This window comes from Lactuca serriola, chromosome 4 (assembly GCF_051521515.1).
Source record: "Lactuca serriola cultivar US96UC23 chromosome 4, Lser_US96UC23_V15, whole genome shotgun sequence".
In the NCBI taxonomy this organism is placed as follows: Eukaryota; Viridiplantae; Streptophyta; class Magnoliopsida; order Asterales; family Asteraceae; genus Lactuca; species Lactuca serriola.
In genome coordinates this window covers 264,692,990-264,711,322 of record NC_136411.1, presented here as the reverse complement: position 1 = coordinate 264,711,322, position 18,333 = coordinate 264,692,990, and the positions used below count along the sequence as shown (strand labels likewise).

The following is an 18,333-nucleotide window of genomic DNA, read 5'->3' as shown; positions in this document are numbered from 1 at the left end:
GTAGTACAAACCATCTTAACCATGGCACTGGTCAGGGTCATGTCAGGGAATGCACATACAAAGAGTTCTTAAACGCAAAGCCAAAGATGCTCAATGGCACTGGGGGAGTCATTGCACTTATGAAATGGTTCAAAAAGACCGAGACGGTCTTTGAAATCTGTTCATGCAATGAAATAAGCAAGGTCAAATTTGCTGCTTGTACATTCACAGACCGTGCCCTCACATGGTGGAAGGGCCATGTGAAATCCGTATCTCTTCCAGTCGCCAACGCCATGAGCTGGGAGGACTTAAAAGCCCTGGTATTGGAAGAATACTGCCCAAGAGGCGAAATTTAAAAAATGGAGCAGGACCTATGGAACCTGAAAATGATTGGGTCCGACCTAGCCGCCTACACAACTAGGTTCAATGATTTGTCAGCCCTGTGCCTGGGCATGGTCAACCCGGAACCAAAGAAGGTGGAAAGATACATATGGGGGCTTTCACCCCAGATTCAAGGGCATGTTTTGGCTTCCAACCCAGTCACATTCAACAGCGCGAAGCGCCTGGCACAACGATTGATCGATCACGGGGGTAAACAGGGTACCATCACAATTGCTGCTGTCCCACCAAAGGAAATACAGGGTCAGAGGAAGCCCTGAAATAAGAGAAGGGGGTAAACCCTACAAGAGAACCCCACGAAACATAAAATAGTGACGGTCCACGTTGTTACTGTCCCTACCACTCCTGCCCCAACGAATGCATACAACAGCCACCTGCCAAAGTGCAACAGGTGCAACTTCCATCATCACGGGCCTTGTCGTGACTTGCAGTGCACTCGGTGCAACAAGAAGGGACACACCATCCGCTTCTACAAAGAACCAGTCCAACCAGCCGCTCCATCTGCAAATGTCGGAGTAGGTCGTACCTGTTACGAGTGCGGAGCAACAGGGCATTTCCGAAAGGACTGCCCGAAGGCAAATAACAGAAATGTTTGGGGAAGTGGCCGAGTATTCACAATGGGCTAGGAGGAAGCCGTTGCGGACCCTACTATTGTTATGGGTACATTTCTCCTTGATAACTCATATGCATGCATGTTATTTGATAGTGGAGTGGAGAGGAGTTTCATGAGCCGTAATTTTAAAAATCTAGTCAAACAAATCCCTCAATAATTAAGTGAAACTTTTATAGTAGAAATGGCTAACGGGAAAACAGAAGGCGCTAAGGAAATATACTTAAATTGTACCCTCCTACTAAACAATAAATCCTTTCCAATCAACTTCATGCCAGTCTCAATAAAAAGTTTCGACGTCATCATAGGCATGGATTGGCTATGTTCTCATCGTGCGGACATTTTATGTTACGATAAGGTCATTTGCCTTAATCTGCCAAATGACGAATCCCTTGTTATTTATGGCGACAAACCTAGCACCCCTCTTTGTATCATCTCTTGCATCAAGGCTCAAAAATATCTACGCAAGGAATGCCACGCGTTCTTGGCACATGTTGTGGATGTGAAACGAGGAGTAGAAGACATCAAGAGCGTGCCTGACGTCTGTGACTTTCCCGACATCTTCCCTGAGGATCTTCCAGGAATACCTCCTGCAAGACAAGTCGAATTCAGAATCGACTTATTTCCTGGAGCCACCCCTGTGGCCAAAGCGCTGTATCGCTTAGCCCCAACAGAGATGCAAGAACTACCCAGTCAACTGAATGAACTACTCAGCAAAGGATTCATCCAACCAAGCTTCTCACCTAGGGGAGCACCAGTGCTTTTCGTGAAAAAGAAATACGGATCGTTCAGAATGTGCATCGACTACCGAGAACTCAACAAACTTACCATTAAGAACCGGTACCCCCTACCACGAATAGACGATTTGTTCGATCAACTCCAAGGAGAAAAATACTTTTCCAAGATCGATCTGAGATCGGGATATCACCAACTGAGAGTCCTAGAGAGCGATGTTCCTAAGACGGCCTTCCGAACCAGATACGGTCACTACGAATTCGTAGTGATGTCGTTCGGACTGACCAATGCACCCGCCGTGTTCATGGACTTAATGAATCGGGTATGTCGTTCGTTCCTGCACAAATTTGTGATAGTATTCATAGATGACATAGTCATCTATTCAAAAAGTAAAGAAGAACATGGTCAGCATCTGAGATAAGTCTTAGAGACACTAAGAACTAAGAAGCTTTACGCGAAATTCTCAAAATGCGAGTTTTGGATTAGGAAGGTGGACTTCCTAGGTCACGTGGTCAACGAAGAGGGAATCCACGTGGACCCTTCCAAGATCAGCGCTATTCGAATTGGTCTGGGCCAACAACACCAACCGAAATTCGCCAATTTCTAGGCCTTGCTGGCTATTACCGCAGGTTCATACAGAACTTCTCCAGCATTGCAAAACCTCTTACCTCCCTGACTCAGAAGGGTGTAACCTACAACTAGGGGAGAAGCAAGATACTGCATTCCAAACCTTGAAGCAAGCCCTGTGCAGTGCACCCATTTTGTCTCTTCCAGAGGGGACAAAAGACTTTGTAGTATACTGCGATGCATCCAAGCAAGGGTTGGGTTGTGTACTAATGCAGCGAGGAAAGGTTATTGCGTACGCCTCACGACAGCTAAAAACGCATGAGGTTAACTACACCACTCACGACTTAGAACTTGGAGCAGTGGTGTTCGCCTTAGAAATCTAGAGGCACTACCTATACGGTACAAAGTGCACCATCTTCACAGACCACAAGAGCCTTCAACACATATTCGATCAGAAGGAGCTCAATACGAGGCAAAGACGTTGGGTTGAGCTACTCAACGACTATGAATGTGATATTTGTTATCATCCGGGAAAAGCCAATGTGGTGGCAGATGCCCTTAGTCGTAAGGAATACTCTGGTCGAAGAGTGAAGTCATTAACCATGACGATCCATTCACACCTGTCAACGCAAATCAAGGAAGCCCAACTGGAAGCCTTGAAACCCAAAAACCTGATAGATGAAGCACTTAGAGGGATGGACAAGAATTTTGAGATCAAGGGTGACGGAATTCGTTACCTCATGAACCAAATATGGACACCGAAGTTTGGTGGGTTCAGAGAGATAGTTAAGAACGAAGCACACAAGACCCGATACTTCGTGCACCTAGGTTCAAATAAGATGTATATGGATCTCAAACAAATCTACTGGTGGCCAAACATGAAAGCAGAAATTGCTACCTATGTGGGAAAGTGCTTGACATGTGCCAATGTCAAGGTAGAACATCAAAAGCCCCCAGGTCTACTCCATCAACCCGAAATACCTACGTGGAAGTGGGAGCAAATCTCCATGGATTTCATAACCAAACTACCCAAGACGCAGGGTGGTTACGATACCATTTGGGTGATCGTCGACAGGTTAACCAAATCTGCCCACTTCTTGACAATCAAAGAAATCGATAATATGGAGAAACTAACAAGAACCTACATCCGAGAGATCGTGCGACTTCATGGAGTGCCGATATCTATCATCTTGGATAGAGATAGTAGATTCACTTCAAGGTTCTGGCAAACGCTACAGAAGGCCTTAGGTACTAAGCTAGATATGCGTACAGCCTATCACCCACAAACTGACGGGCAGAGTGAGAGAACGATCCAAATCCTAGAAGAAATGTTGCGAGCATGTGTAATCGACTTTGCTAAAGCATGGGACATCCACTTACCATTGTTTGATTTCTATTATAACAATAGTTATCACACTAGCATCAAGACTGCTCCATTCAAAGCCCTTTACGGCCGCAAGTGCAGATCACCTCTATGCTGGGCGGAAGTGGGCGACATGCAGTTAGCGAGAGATCTAGTCCCTGATAGCACTCTCACTGGTCCGAAAATCATTATGGAAATGACTGAAAATATTGTTCGAATTCGAGAGCGACTGAAAGCATCAAGAGATAGACAAAAGAGCTACGCTGACAAAAGACGAAAACCCTTGGAATTTCATGTTGGTGACCGCGTTCTACTGAAGGTCTCACCTTGGAAAGGCATGATACACTTCGGGAAGCATGGAAAAATAAACCCAAGGTACATTGGACCATTCGAAATTACTGCAAGGATTGGTCCAGTAGCTTATATACTTCAGCTTCTAATCGAAATTAACAAAGTACATCCGGTGTTTCATGTATCTAACCTGAAGAAGTGTCTATCCGACGAAACTCTTGTAATTCCACTCGAGGAAATCAAACTGAATGAAAATCTTAACTTTGTGGAAGAACCCGTCGAGATCATAGATAGGGAAATCAAACGAACTCAGCAGAGTCGCATACCCATAGTGAATGTTGGCTGGAATGCTAAGCGGGGACACAAATTCACTTGGGAGTGAGAAGATCTGATGCAAAAAAAGTACTCGCATCTTTTCCCTAGTCCATAGACATTTACTTTATAAATAATTTCGGGACGAAATTCCCTCTAACGGGGGGATGATGTAACAACCAGTTATTTCAGGTCAATGTAATGACTAAAAGTCAAATATTGTAATCTTTTTGGGAAGTAATAAAAAAAATAGCGTCAAAATGAAATGTTCAAAAAGCTCAGTTTGAGTATACTAAGTGATATATATCGTAACAAGATTTCCAAAAATATAAAGAACACTAAAATCCGAGTTATAACGAAGAAGTTATGATCAATCGAAGATCCGCGACAATACCGGTAAAACACTGTTAAGCAAAAAAACATGAAATTCCAATAAAATGCTTTTTAACCTTAGGTATCTAAATGAAAGTCATAGATATCCCAAAACCATAAACATACATAAAAATAACGCCCAAATCTGACATCATATGAGGAAGTTATGATTTTTCGAAGTTTCGGACATAGCCGTAGACAGCTAAAAACTCGAAATAGAGATCGAGCAACTTTTAGCCAACACGACCTAAACGAGAATCGAAGATCTCATCAATGGTAATACAATGGTAAAAAGTCTGACGAAAACGGAAATTGGATGAAGAAGTTATGGATTTTTAACGGACTTTTCCTGTCCCGACCTGTTAAAAATGTAATATTAAAAATCAAATAAAAAATTAGCCAACGAAGTGTAAACGAGAGTTATAGAGCATAATATCACCTATGCGTGCATATAAAGAACGACAAAATCAGAGCTCATATGCAAGAGATATGAATTTATGAAGTTCGGGACACTAAATCCGAGGCTGTCAGGCAGCCCACGACGTGAGCCAGATGCTCACGATGTGAGGATTTGATTGATGGGTTCCAAACCTGTCCAGAAGACGTCGCTTCTAAGGAAGAGATAAGATCAAGCTTCACGAAGTGGGAGAGATTTTCACGACATGGACTTCTTCAGGTTCACGACGTGAAGCCTGAATCAGGCCTATAAATAGAACTCAAGGGTGTTCCGGGTTTAGTTGCCCAATTCTTCTCATTCCCGTGCTTTTGCTCTACATTTAACCCCTCGAAGTCATCCTGAAACCCCGGTTTTCATATCCAAGTTCTAAAGGAAGTTCTACGCTCCCGAGATTTCTAAGATTCCGAGAAATCAGTTTTTTCCAGTCGAAGTTCTGCTCGATTATTGTCTCAACTTCTTCAAGCTACAACCTCAACCAAGTGAGTTCATACCCATATCACTATGTTTTTAAATACCTTTTTAAATTCTTTTAAGGGGGGGGGGGGATACAAGTAAACACACGGCTAAAATCATGTGAAACGTCAATCTTGGATATATTTTTCATACTATTGTTTAAACTATCTTATGAAGTTATCATCATGCAAAATATCTCATAACACAACTTTACCCTCTTGGGATACGATATATTTTATAAATAGAGATATGTTTTGTCTATAAGTTTACATATTATAGAGTAAACTTTTGAACTACAACATTGTGCATTCATAAGAACATATCAATCTCTATTATGCCTTTGTTAATATCGTTGAAAAGGATAATCATTTAAAAAACAAATGTATTCATTTTAATACGGGACTTAATTGAGAATTAGTGAGTCGTTCATCTTCAATATACCTATTAAGGTACCGTTAGAAGTCCTGTTTATAACCAGAATCTCTCGTTCGGAGAACGTGACAAGTGTGTATCGATCTATACGGGACTAATGATCCCGCCCCCGACTGTTAGCTACAATCCCCGGGGTGACAAGTGTCATCTCATTTCCACGCCTGAAGAACGTCGCTACAGGCAAATTATGATAGTACGGTTATAAAAACTCACTGGATAGACAATTATTATGGTATTACATTTTCATGGGAAAAATAACTGTTACAGTTCTTTTCACATTCAAATAAAATCTTCTTATAGTTTTGTTTTATAATAAGACTATACATCATTCTTTTGAGCATGTCATAGTTGCTTACAGGTTACGGTCTTGGTCATTTGAAATTGCATTTCACTTTTAGGAAAATATAGGATTTTCCTGGTTCAAATATATACAATTTATACAACAATCATTCATACTCATTTCATACATTCGTTAGAAAATATCGGATTTTCTGGAAAACCTACACGGAATTTCGAATGGCATTCATTTTCTCAAAACGCTACTTATGAACTCACCAACTTAATTGTTTACACTTTTTCTTTGAAATAACTTGTATTCTCAGGAAACTGCTACGCCAAGTTTGCGACAACTTTTTGGGATTAACGCTTCGGTGTTAATAACTTCTTTTGGAAAATGATTTTGTATTTAACTTTTGAACATGTAGTAGATACAATCATCTAAACTTTACTATATATATATATATATATGATATGGTGGTGTGTACTTTTTTTACTATTCAGTTATTATGATACTGAACATGACGTCCTCCGCCCCCGAACGTTTTTGTCGTTCAGGTGTGGGGGTGTGATACAATACACTACGAAATCCTCAACACCCTCTGGCAGAGTTAAAATCGGTGCCTCACACAACTTCTGTCTTAAAGTCTCGAAAGTCGTCTGCTGCTCAGGACTCCAGCGGAATGCCACCGACTTCTTGGTCTGTCGGGTCAGTGGAACAACAATTTTGGAGAAATCCTGGATGAATCTCCGATAATAACCCGGTAGACCAAGAAAAATCCAAATCTCGAATGGAGACCTCAGAACCTCCCATCTCGCCACTGCCTCTACCTTGCCCGGATCGACTAGTATACCATTCTGGTTGACGGGATGCCCCAAAAACTGCACATCGCGTAACCAAAACGCGCACTTGGAGAACTTTGCGAAAAGTCTCTCCCTCCTCAGCATCTCTAGCACCTCCTTTAGGTGCTCCTCATGCTGCTCCTGCGTCTTGGAGTAAACCAAGATGTCGTCAATAAAGACTATCACAGACCGATACAACATTGGTCTGCATACGCGGTTCAAGAGATCCATTAACACGGAAAGAGCATTGGTGAGCCCAAATGGCATCACCATGAACTTGTAATGACCATATCGAGTCTGAAAGGCTGTCTTCTACAAATCATCGTCCCGGACTCTCATCTCATGATAGCCTGATCGCAAATCAATCTTGGAAAACCTAGATGTTCCCTGAAGCTAGTCGAAGAGATATCTGATCCCTAGGAGTGGGTAACGGTTCTTCACCATTACCTTATTCAACTCCCGGTAGTCTATACACATTCGGTGTGATGCTTCCTTCTTCTTCATAAACAGGATCGGGTCTCCCCATGGCTAACTGCTTGGTCTAATGAATCCCTTGTCTAACGGCTCCTGCAGTTGTGTAGACAACTCCTGCATCTTAGGAGGAGCCAACCAATACGGTTCCTTGGCTATTGGATCCGCACCAGGAACTAGGTCAATCCTGAACTCTACCTGCCTCTCTGGAGGTACCCCAGGCAGATCCTCTGGGAACACGTCCGAGTACTCCCCTACGATCGGTACATCGTATACGGTCACCCTGCTATACGCAGGGGGATCCGGCTACTATAAGTACGATCTCCTTACCCTTCTCCAAGGTATCCATGACAAAGGCGATATAACTTGCGCAACCCTGCTAAAGGTGGCGTCTCGCCCTCGTTACCAAACACAAAGTCGGTCCACACTGCGGCCTCTCACCCTGAATCACCAAACCTCCCCCACTAGGGGTTCTAACTTGCACCAGCTGCTTCTCGCAGTCGATCACTGCCCTATTGGGGCTCAACCAGTCCATACTGACGATGACCTTATTCCCTCGCAGGGGAATATGGATTAAATCCACAGAATACTGCTCATCGAACAACTGCAGTGTACATCTCCGGTGAACCCTCGCGACCCGAATGGTCCTATGATCCCCGATCTCTACATCAAGGGGACAGTCCAACTCCCCTGGAGCTCCAACAAATCGCTTATTAAGCGTGAGAAATATAAAGGATCGGGTAGCCCCATAGTCAAATAATACTATCACTGGGATATCGTTCACATGGAATGACCCTAAAAAAAGATACATGTAATACAAATATCACAACTGACATATAATAAAAACTAGGGAGAAGAAACATACCAGTCACCACATCTGGTGTGACACTCGCATCCTCGGCGGTCAGCTGGAAGGCTCGGATCCTCACCACAGGAGCATCTGACTTGCCCGGACGGCCATCTGTGATCCTCAGGGTCGCTGGAGCTGGCGCCGCCACTGGCGCTCCTGATACCAATCTCGAGTAGTTGTCCTTTTTATGCCCTCGCTGATTGCAGTGAAAACTAGGCATGTCTGATGTCTGAATAGTGGGGATAGGGATAGTACAATCCCTACTAAAGTGCACCAACTTGCCTCACTTATAGCAGCCTGATCCTCCTACTCTGCAAACTCCCTCATGCGTCTTGCCGCATTTCTCACAGCGGCTCCGACCCTACTGGCCCTTCGACCTCGAGTCGAATCCCTTAGGGTTCCTCATCGAAACCAAAGTCGTCTGCCCAGTCTCCGCCTTCCTCTTCATAATGTGCTCTATATCAATATCCCTCTCTCGTACCTTAGATATCATATCATCCAAAGTCAGGAACGCCGAATAACTGACATATTTCCGAATGTCAGCTCTCAACATATCATGGTACCGGGTTTTCTTCATCTCTTCATCACCTGTGTACTGGGGCACCAACAAGGCCCTTTCCCTGAAATTGGCGGTAATCTCAGCCACCGTCTCAGTAGTCTATCTCATATCCAAAAACTCCCTGCCCAGCTGCTGAACCTCCACAGCTGGCACAAACTCCACCTGAATCCGACTAGGCCATGGCCTCAACGGCTGGGGCTCTCAATGTATCACGGAATGCCTCCCACCAGTCTCTAGCTCGCTCCATCAAACAGCCAACAGCACAATCGCCACCATCTGAAACAAACTACACAATCGCCAGGGTCATACATAATCATCGAGAGATCTCACACTCTACCACCCATGGTTCCTCGCAACTCTCAAAGAGTCAAGTACGGATCCTCTGCTTTCAGTAGTATGGGCCCATACTACCTTCCACATCTATCCGTACTTTCCTCCTAGGTTGCCTTGGGTTACCAAAGCTGCTTCCTATCCATGATTATAATTCTCAATCAAATAGCTCCTGCTACTATTCTCATCAAAGCTTGCCCTAGGGTAATCTCCGACCCACTCTCCATCATCAGTTTCATAAGAAGTCTCTGCTATCTCTCCCTAACTAGGTCGCGAATACCATTACATATCACTAAGATCAGATAATCTTTGAATGAGAGGTCCTACCCTACATCGGTTGGACTCAGACAAGAGCTGTGAAATAGGGCTAGACCTATTATTCAGTCCTCATAAAATGTATCTTAACGTATTCGTTTACTAGTTAATTAGAGATGACTAAAACTCCTAAAAGCACAAAGCAAGCAGCATTCAAGCATTGAGTAACCAAAACCAGGCATATCCTAAACAATCCATCATATCACTAACTAATCAGTACATGCATGTAGTTCAATAAGCACATACAATAGGCATACAAGGCATCCTTCCTAGATCCTTAGCCCTAATCTAGCATGCAATTCACATATTCACACTTCATATCATAATATAACATTTATGGGTGTCTTGGGGAAAACTTACTTGAGCTCGACCGATTGCACGCATCACCCTCCCTGTTCTTTATGAAAACTATTAATCTTAATTTTAGAAAAATATTTCTCTTGAAAAAATCTCTCAAACCCTCGATTTGAGTCTAGACACCCCCGAAGGTGTGTCCGAATCCCTCAAACCAAGACTCTGATAACAACTTGTAACATCCCAAAATTCATGACCAAAAATTTCATTTTTTAATTACGTAATTATAAAAACCAGTAGTCTGAAAACATCAATAGTTTCATCCCATATCACAATCAAAACCAATATCTCAATAACCAAAACATGTCATAGTTAAACAACATCAGAGTACAAATCCCAAAGATCTAATATGCAGAAAATCATAGTGTGATGCACTGCGATCATTTCGACTCCTTTCCTTTCGAAGTCGATGTACCTGAAACCAAAATTGAAATCCGTAAGCATGAAGCTTACTGAGTTCCCCCATCATACCACATACCATACAATAAACATACTACCTAGCATATCCGGGTGTTGGCCTAACCCTTCAGTTTCTTTCAACCGGTACTGCCTAGCATATCAGGGTGCTGGCCTACCCCTTAAGTCTCTTTTAACCGGTAAGCACCTAGCATATCAGGGTGCTGGCCTACCCCTTCGGTCTCTTTCAACCGGCAACTTCCTAGCATATCTGGGTGCTGGCCTACCCCTTCGGTCTGTTTCAACCGGTTATGGGGTTTATTTCACCCTATCACTACCACATAATATCCTAGCATATAAGCACATAAATCACATACTTCCTAGCATATTTGGGTAATAACATAGCATACAAGCACATATATCTCACCAGATAGTGGCATACCACACAATTATCACAAAGACAATCATCTCTGCTATAAACAACAACTAGTGGGCCGACATTGGTGCCTTCGACCCACTTATACCGAGATGGTAACTCACCTTGAAAACTGGAAGTAGTTGAACGGTCCCCGACTCCAAATATCAATCCAACTCAATCGCCTACACATAATAGATTTCCTTAATTACCCTTTCATACTCATAACCCCTAAAGGGTCAACTTTGGTCCAAGTCAAAGTCAAATTTAATGCTCCGAGTTGACTCAACTCGTCGAGTTTGCCCTTCAACTCGTCGAGTTCCTATGAATCAGAGAATCGCAAAATCGCGATCCAGCTCATCGAGTTTTCCTCTAACTCGCCGAGTTCTTCCTTTTCAACAGAATTGAGAGTCCTCAATACAACTTGTCGAGTCCTTCCATGAACTCGTCGTGTTCTTCAGTTTGTTAACTCTTCTTAATGCATCAAGCTATTTTTTCTTCAAATCTACATCCTATACTCCAGATCTAGACTAGAAATGCCTCTAGGAGGATAAAGTTTCAAACTTTACTGATTAATACCCTTCCTAATGAGATTAAGCTCAAACCCTAACCCACAAATGCCAAAGTTTTCATCCAAAAGCCACTCAAACTACAAGATAAACCATAAGGTCATAGATCTGGACTCTGGGGACTGAAAGGTCATGTAAATTCTTAAACATTATCCACATACATGGCCATTTGGAGCTTTAAGGATCAAAATGTTGGTCTAAAGGTTGCATGGGACTTCCATGGCCATAAAGTTAGCACCTTTATGCCATGAAAACCCCTCAAGACCCTAGATCTAAAGTGTTAACCCATTTGGGACGTCCAACTCCCAAGGACCATGATATTTGGGCCAAAACCAAGCAAAATAACCCTAAAAGAAGATCTTAACAACTATAAGTCAAGGTTCAAGATCTATACCAGTAAAGGGTCGATGACGAGGCAAGGATTCTGAATCTATAAGCTCTTTCTTGAGTCGTCAAGCTTTTCCTTCTTCCAATGGCTTCAACACACACCAAAAACACCCAAAATGGCTCACAAACTCTCACGAATGACTTAGGGTTTTGAGATTTAGGGTTAAGACAGTGGAGGCTGGGATATGAGGCCACCATGAAAGGTTTAAGGTGTTTAAATAAGGTGCAAAACCCTGGAATTAGGGATTCATTTTACCCAGCCAACTCGTCGAGTTGAGGTCTCCCAACTCGTCAAGTTGGTCACCAAAAGGCGCGGTCCAAAACATATCTACTCGAAAAGTCTGGGGATTCTGACTCGTCCAGTTGCTCTATAAAAATGAATAAATTATAAATTTAAATACATAACAGAAACCAGGCGTTACAATTCTCCCCCAATTGTCTCATACTTCAACCCCGAAGTTCGTTGTCTCAAGTAATCTTAGATAGTGCTCCCTCATCTCGTCCTCTAGCTCCCACGTCCACACTAACCCCTTACGGTGCAGCCATTGCACCTTCACTAACTAAACATCCTTATTCCTCAAGGTTTTTTTCTTTCGATCCAGAATCGTCACTGGCTTCTCAACGTAGTTTAGACTGTCATCCACCTGAATATACTCTAAAGGCACGACTGTAGAGTCATCCACTAAGCAGTTCTGCAGCTGGGAGACATGAAAAGTGTTGTGGATCTGACTAAGCTCGGCTGACGGATCCAGTTGATACGCAACCTGGCCCACCCGAGCTAGAACCCAGAACATACCAATGTACCTGGATCCCAACTTGCCCTGCTTCCTAAACCGGATGACAACTTTCCAAGGTGACACCTTCAGGAAAAAGCATATCTCCCACCTGAAACTCCACGTCCTACCGGTGCTTATCGACATAGCTCTTTTGCCGACTCTGAGCATTCTGGCGCCTACGCCGGACCTGTTGGATCTTCTTTGTAGTCTTAAGTACCACTTCGGTACTCCCCATGACTCTCTGACCGACCTTGCCCCAACAGATTGGGGTCCTACACCTCCTCCCGTAGAGCATTTTGAAGGTAGGCCGGTCTATGCTAGTGTGATAACTGTTGTTATACGGAAATTCTGCTAACGGAATATATATATATATATATATATATATATATATATATATATATCCCAACTCCCACCAAAGTCTCACACACGCGCACGCAACTTTTCCTCTAGAGTCTGAATCGTCCTCTCACTTTGTCCATTCATCTGCCGGTGGAAAGTGGTACTAAAATGAAGACGAGTACCCATCTTGTCATGAAACCGCTTCCAAAATCTGGAAGTAAAGCGAGCATCTCGGTCTGACACAACCGAAAATGGCATCCCATGTTGAGCCACTACCTCGTGGACGTAAATTTTGGCTAGCTTCTCCGCCTATATACTCTCCTGGATCGGGATAAAATGTGCATTCTTGCTCAACCGATCCACGATGACCCTAATAGAATCTACTCCTTGTACGGTCCTGAGAAGCTTTGTGATGAAATCCATAGTGATGTCTTCCCATTTGCACATAGGAATCTCCAAAGGTTGCGTCTTGTCGTGAGGTCGCTGATGCTCGACCTTGACTTTCCTACAAATCAAGCCTCACTCCACATACCAAGCTATGTCCCACTTTGTGCATGCCTTACAATATCTTGAAACTAATAGTATACATCTCCTTGAATCTCCCAACATGTATGTATCTTTGTACCGCTACCTGTGATACAAAGAAGCTGAATGGGTCAAGTTGGGAAACCTGGTGAGTATTAGAGTTTTTAACCCACAATAATACAGTTAATATGTTTCATTATCAAACAATCAACCCAATTATCTATCCCTGTTTTCTTGTATATTTATTCTATGATCCTCTCCTAAGAATCATCACCTACATCGCCATTTCCTATAAAATAATCAACTATCATTGCATTTTATATTTTCATCGGTAAGGGCTTTTCCTATGGGTCATCGCATATTATCGCACTGACAGTAATGTTTCAGGGATATCCCTGCAATAGATGTTAGTAGAGTATATCACATGAACATACGGTTCGTATATCGCTTGGACTCGTTATTCTTAACCTACAGGTTGCAAACCTACTTGTCGGACCCCTCGACCCCTTAACACCTTACTACATACCCCTAGGAACCTAAAAAAAACTCAAGAATAGATAGTTCAGAGAGAAAGGATTGGAAGTTTGGTGTGAAAATGTAGAAATTCGGAGGTCTATATATACTATAGGGCGTGTGTGCCGCGCAGGTGTCACAACTAGCACTTTAGCTAGGAAATTCTATTCTCATGTAAACATTCATCTAGTGTAATGACATGTAATCTAAGTGAATATCATACTCTATGCTAATTCAAATACATATCATGTGTTCAAACAAGGTTTGGAAACCCTAGAAATCCCGGTTCAAGTTCATTATGGACTAGGACTCTCTTATTGGGCCAATAAACTTTCAACTTGACTATGATGGACCTAGAAACCCGAACTAGGATCTAATTGGACCCACATTCATAAAACTTAACTTTTTGGGCCATGTGGGCCTAAAAATGATTCCATTTACCCTAATGGGCCTTGTTGGGCCATACATAATTTAATTAGCCCTAATGAGCCATAAACCCATTCCTTTATACAATATTGGGTCGTGAACCTCCTTAAGAGCCCAATGAGCCGAGAACTAATTATTTGGACCACAAAGGATCGTGACCAAGCATGTAAGGCCCAAGCTACCCATCCTTTCCTCTCTTCTTAGCCTCACTCGGCCCCACTATGCAAAAAAAGAGAAAATGATTAATTAACCTAATGCATGACACCTCATTTTTGTTTAGGAGATAACCAAGCTTATTACACACCATGTAACAAGGCATTCTCATATCTCCATGCAACATCACCTCAAATCTCTATCTTTCCTTCTTCTTCTACCCATGGACGAGACTCCCACCACCCACCTCCATTTTCTCATTCCAAACACCTTCAAACTCTCTCTAAGAACCCCTCCCTCTCCTCCATATTTTCGCAAGTTTGTGGGTGTCTTCAAGAGGTTTTTTCATCAAGATTATCATCCTAGGTAAGATCTTACAAACCTAAGTTGAATTACCACATCTTTACACTTAAATCACTCCTCTTACACCCATATTTTATGGATCATGTTTCTTAGAATCATCCAAGTTCGAAAACCTCTTCAAGAGGCTTGTCAAAGTCGAGATCTTCTTCAATCTCTTCATCAAACCGAATCCAAACCCCAAAGTGAGTTCATACCCCCTTTATTTTTGGTTTTATATGATTTTTGGGGGATGATACAAGTTGCTATGTGCTAGATCTAAGTGTTATGCATGTTATGTGTGTATTTCTTGATTTAACATGTGATTATGTGTGAAAACTCTATAGATCTCGAAATCTCTAACCAAAATCAGTGACATTTGTAAACTACAACATTTCTTACAACTTACCATAAAGATAAGTGTGTTAAAAATGTGAAGATCCATGAGAAACTAAACAAAATCTTGAAAAAGGGACTGTTTTTGACAAATAAACAAAAAGTTGAGGTTTTCAAGTTATTTTATTTTTTTAGGGGGACTAAATGAGTCAATTTATTTAAAAAACGGGTCTTAATGATATCCATGACTTCAAAAAGGGCCAAAAGTGAAAATTTCGCACAATGGGCATATTATGGGCCATGTTTTTCTTGGGCTTATTTTGTAAAAATCTCATTCGAAACAAAAATGTAAATCTTTGGATTTATGGGCTGAAAATGCCACTTTTATTAAATTTGGGCTTAAAATGCTATTTCTACAAAAATTGGGCCGAAAATGTTACTCTTTTAAAAAATGGAGTAAAAATGTGATTTATTATAGAAATGGGCTGAAAAAACAATATTTAATTAATTGGGACAAAAATGTCTCTATTACAAAAAGTAGATATTTTGTTGTTTTAGTAAACCTTGAACAAAAGCAAAACAACGAAATAATAACAAATAGACGAAATACATCGATAACAATATTATTGGGCCTAATACTCTTGTTACATGGCCAATGGGCCTTAGGGGCCCATTTAAGTGTATATTGGGCCTAATATTTTCCATGACATGTTTATTGGGCCTTGTGAACCAATTACATGTTAATTTGGGCCTGAAATATGGATCACATGTTTATTGGGCCTTAGTGGTCCATTTACATTCCTATTGGGCCTAAATTACCCTTTTACATGTTTATTGGGCCTTAGTGGTCCATTTACGAGCTAATTGGGCTTGGACTGAAAATCACATGCATAGTGGATCTTAACTATCCCTCTACATATCGACTGAACCTCATATATTCATATACATACTTTTGGGAATTGAAAACTTAAAACATACACGTAAACATTATACTTAGTGAAATACAATACTCGTGAACAAGTTGAGAATCTAGTGAGACTTGTTGGTTGACACCTTTGAGTGTATGATCATAGCCTGAGAGTCTCTTGGAGAGAGAGAGAGAGCGTGACTTTGTGTATAGATCTATACGGGGTGACCCCCCATGCCTTAGCCGTTCGCTACAGCTAGACTAGGCCAGTCTAGGGCGACAAACCTTACCAACATCAAAACCGACGCCTGAAAACGCCAAGGCAGGAGAATTAGTCATTATCAAGCATGGTTGTAATGGCTCACTTAGAGACTAACTCCATCAAAGATTTCAGTATATTTATACCAATCTTGATGATACTAAAAACATACATACATCGATACTCGGTCTTGGGATTTATGATTACGATAGTTTTATAAGCAGAAAATATCGGATTTTATGGGATAAATACAATTATACATTATTTTACTTACAGAATAAGACACATGATTTTCTGGGCTGCATTTCATATACATTTCTAAAAACAGAATACACACATGCAATAATACTTGATTTTGACACATTACTTTCAAACTACTTACAGAAAATATCGGATTTTCTGGTGTTTTACGAACTATTCATAACTTATCATTCAAACATGCTTACGAACTCACCAACATTATATATGTTGTCATTTTCAAAATGATTTGTATTCACAAGAAATCGTTAAGTGGAAGGTTAGCAGAGAATGGGAAATTTATTTTATTTTGTTGTCATCATATTGTTAACGCTTTGGTCAAGTAACTGAAAATATTATACATGATGTAAAAGATTGCAGTTGTAGTATTTTATGCATGGTAATGATGATGTTATGTTTCATTTATATTCATTATGATGATCTTTCAAGATGAAGTCATGTACAAGCCCCTAGACGTTTCCGCCGTCTGGTTCAGGGGAGTGACAGAAAACAAAACAACGAAATAATAACAAATGGGCAAAATACATCGATAACAGTATTATTGGGCCTAATACTCTCGTTACATGGCCAATGGGCCTTAGGGGCCCATTTAAGTGTATATTGGGCCTAATATTTTCCATGACATGTTTATTGGGCCTTGGGGCCCATTTACATGTTAATTTGGGCATGAAATATGGATCACATGTTTATTGGGCCTTAGTTGTCCATTTACATTCGTATTAGGCCTAAATTACTCTTTTACATGTTTATTGGGCCTTAGTGGTCCATTTACATGCTAACTGGCCTTGGATTGAAAATCACATGCTTAATGGATCTTAACTATCCCTCTACATATCCATTGAACCTCATATATTCATATACATACTTTTGGGATTTGAAAACTTAAAACATACACGTAAACATTATACTTAGTGAAATACAATACTCGTGAACAAGTTAAGAATCTAGTGAGACTTGTCGGTTAACACCTTTGAGTGTATGATCGTAGCCTTTAGTTATAACCAGAGTCTCCTGGAGGGAGAGCGAGAGTTTGTGTATAGATCTATACGGGGTGACCCCCCACGCCTTAGCTGTTCGCTACAGCTAGACTAGGCCAGTCTAGGGCGACAAACCTTACCTATATCAAAACCGACGACTGAAAACGCCAAGACAGGATAATTAATCATTATCAAGCTTGCTTGTAACAGATCACTTAGAGAATAACTCCATCAAAGATTTCGGTATATTTATACCAATCTTGACGATACTAAAAACATACATACATCGATACTCGGTCTTGGGATTTATGATTACGATACTTTTACAAGCAGAAAATATTGGATTTTCTGGGATAAATACAGTTATACATTAATTTACATACATCAGAAGACACATGATTTTCCGGGCTGCATTTCATATACATTTCTAAAAACATAATACACACATGCAATAATACTTGATTTTGACACATTACTTTCAAACTACTTACAGAAAATATCGAATTTTCTGGTGTTTTACGAACTATTCAAAACTTTTCATTCTAACATGCTTATGAACTTACCAACATTATATATGTTGACTTTTTCTAAATGACTTGTATTCTCAGGAAATTGTTAAGTGGAAGGTCAGCAGAGAATGGGAAATTTATTGTATTTTGTTGTCATCATACTTTTAACACTATGGTCATGTAACTTAAAATATTGTACTTGATGTAAAAAATAGTAGTTGTATTATTTTATGCATGGTAATGATGACGTTATGTTTCATTTATATTCATTGTGATGATAT

General features: G+C 41.1%; 1 pseudogene; it reads left to right on the top strand.

Annotated features, from left to right (window-relative positions):
- The first annotated feature begins 338 nt into the window (after window positions 1-338).
- The window catches only part of LOC145099327 (protein HESO1-like), a 61,141-nt pseudogene continuing 43,146 nt past the window's right edge, over window positions 339-18,333 (top strand).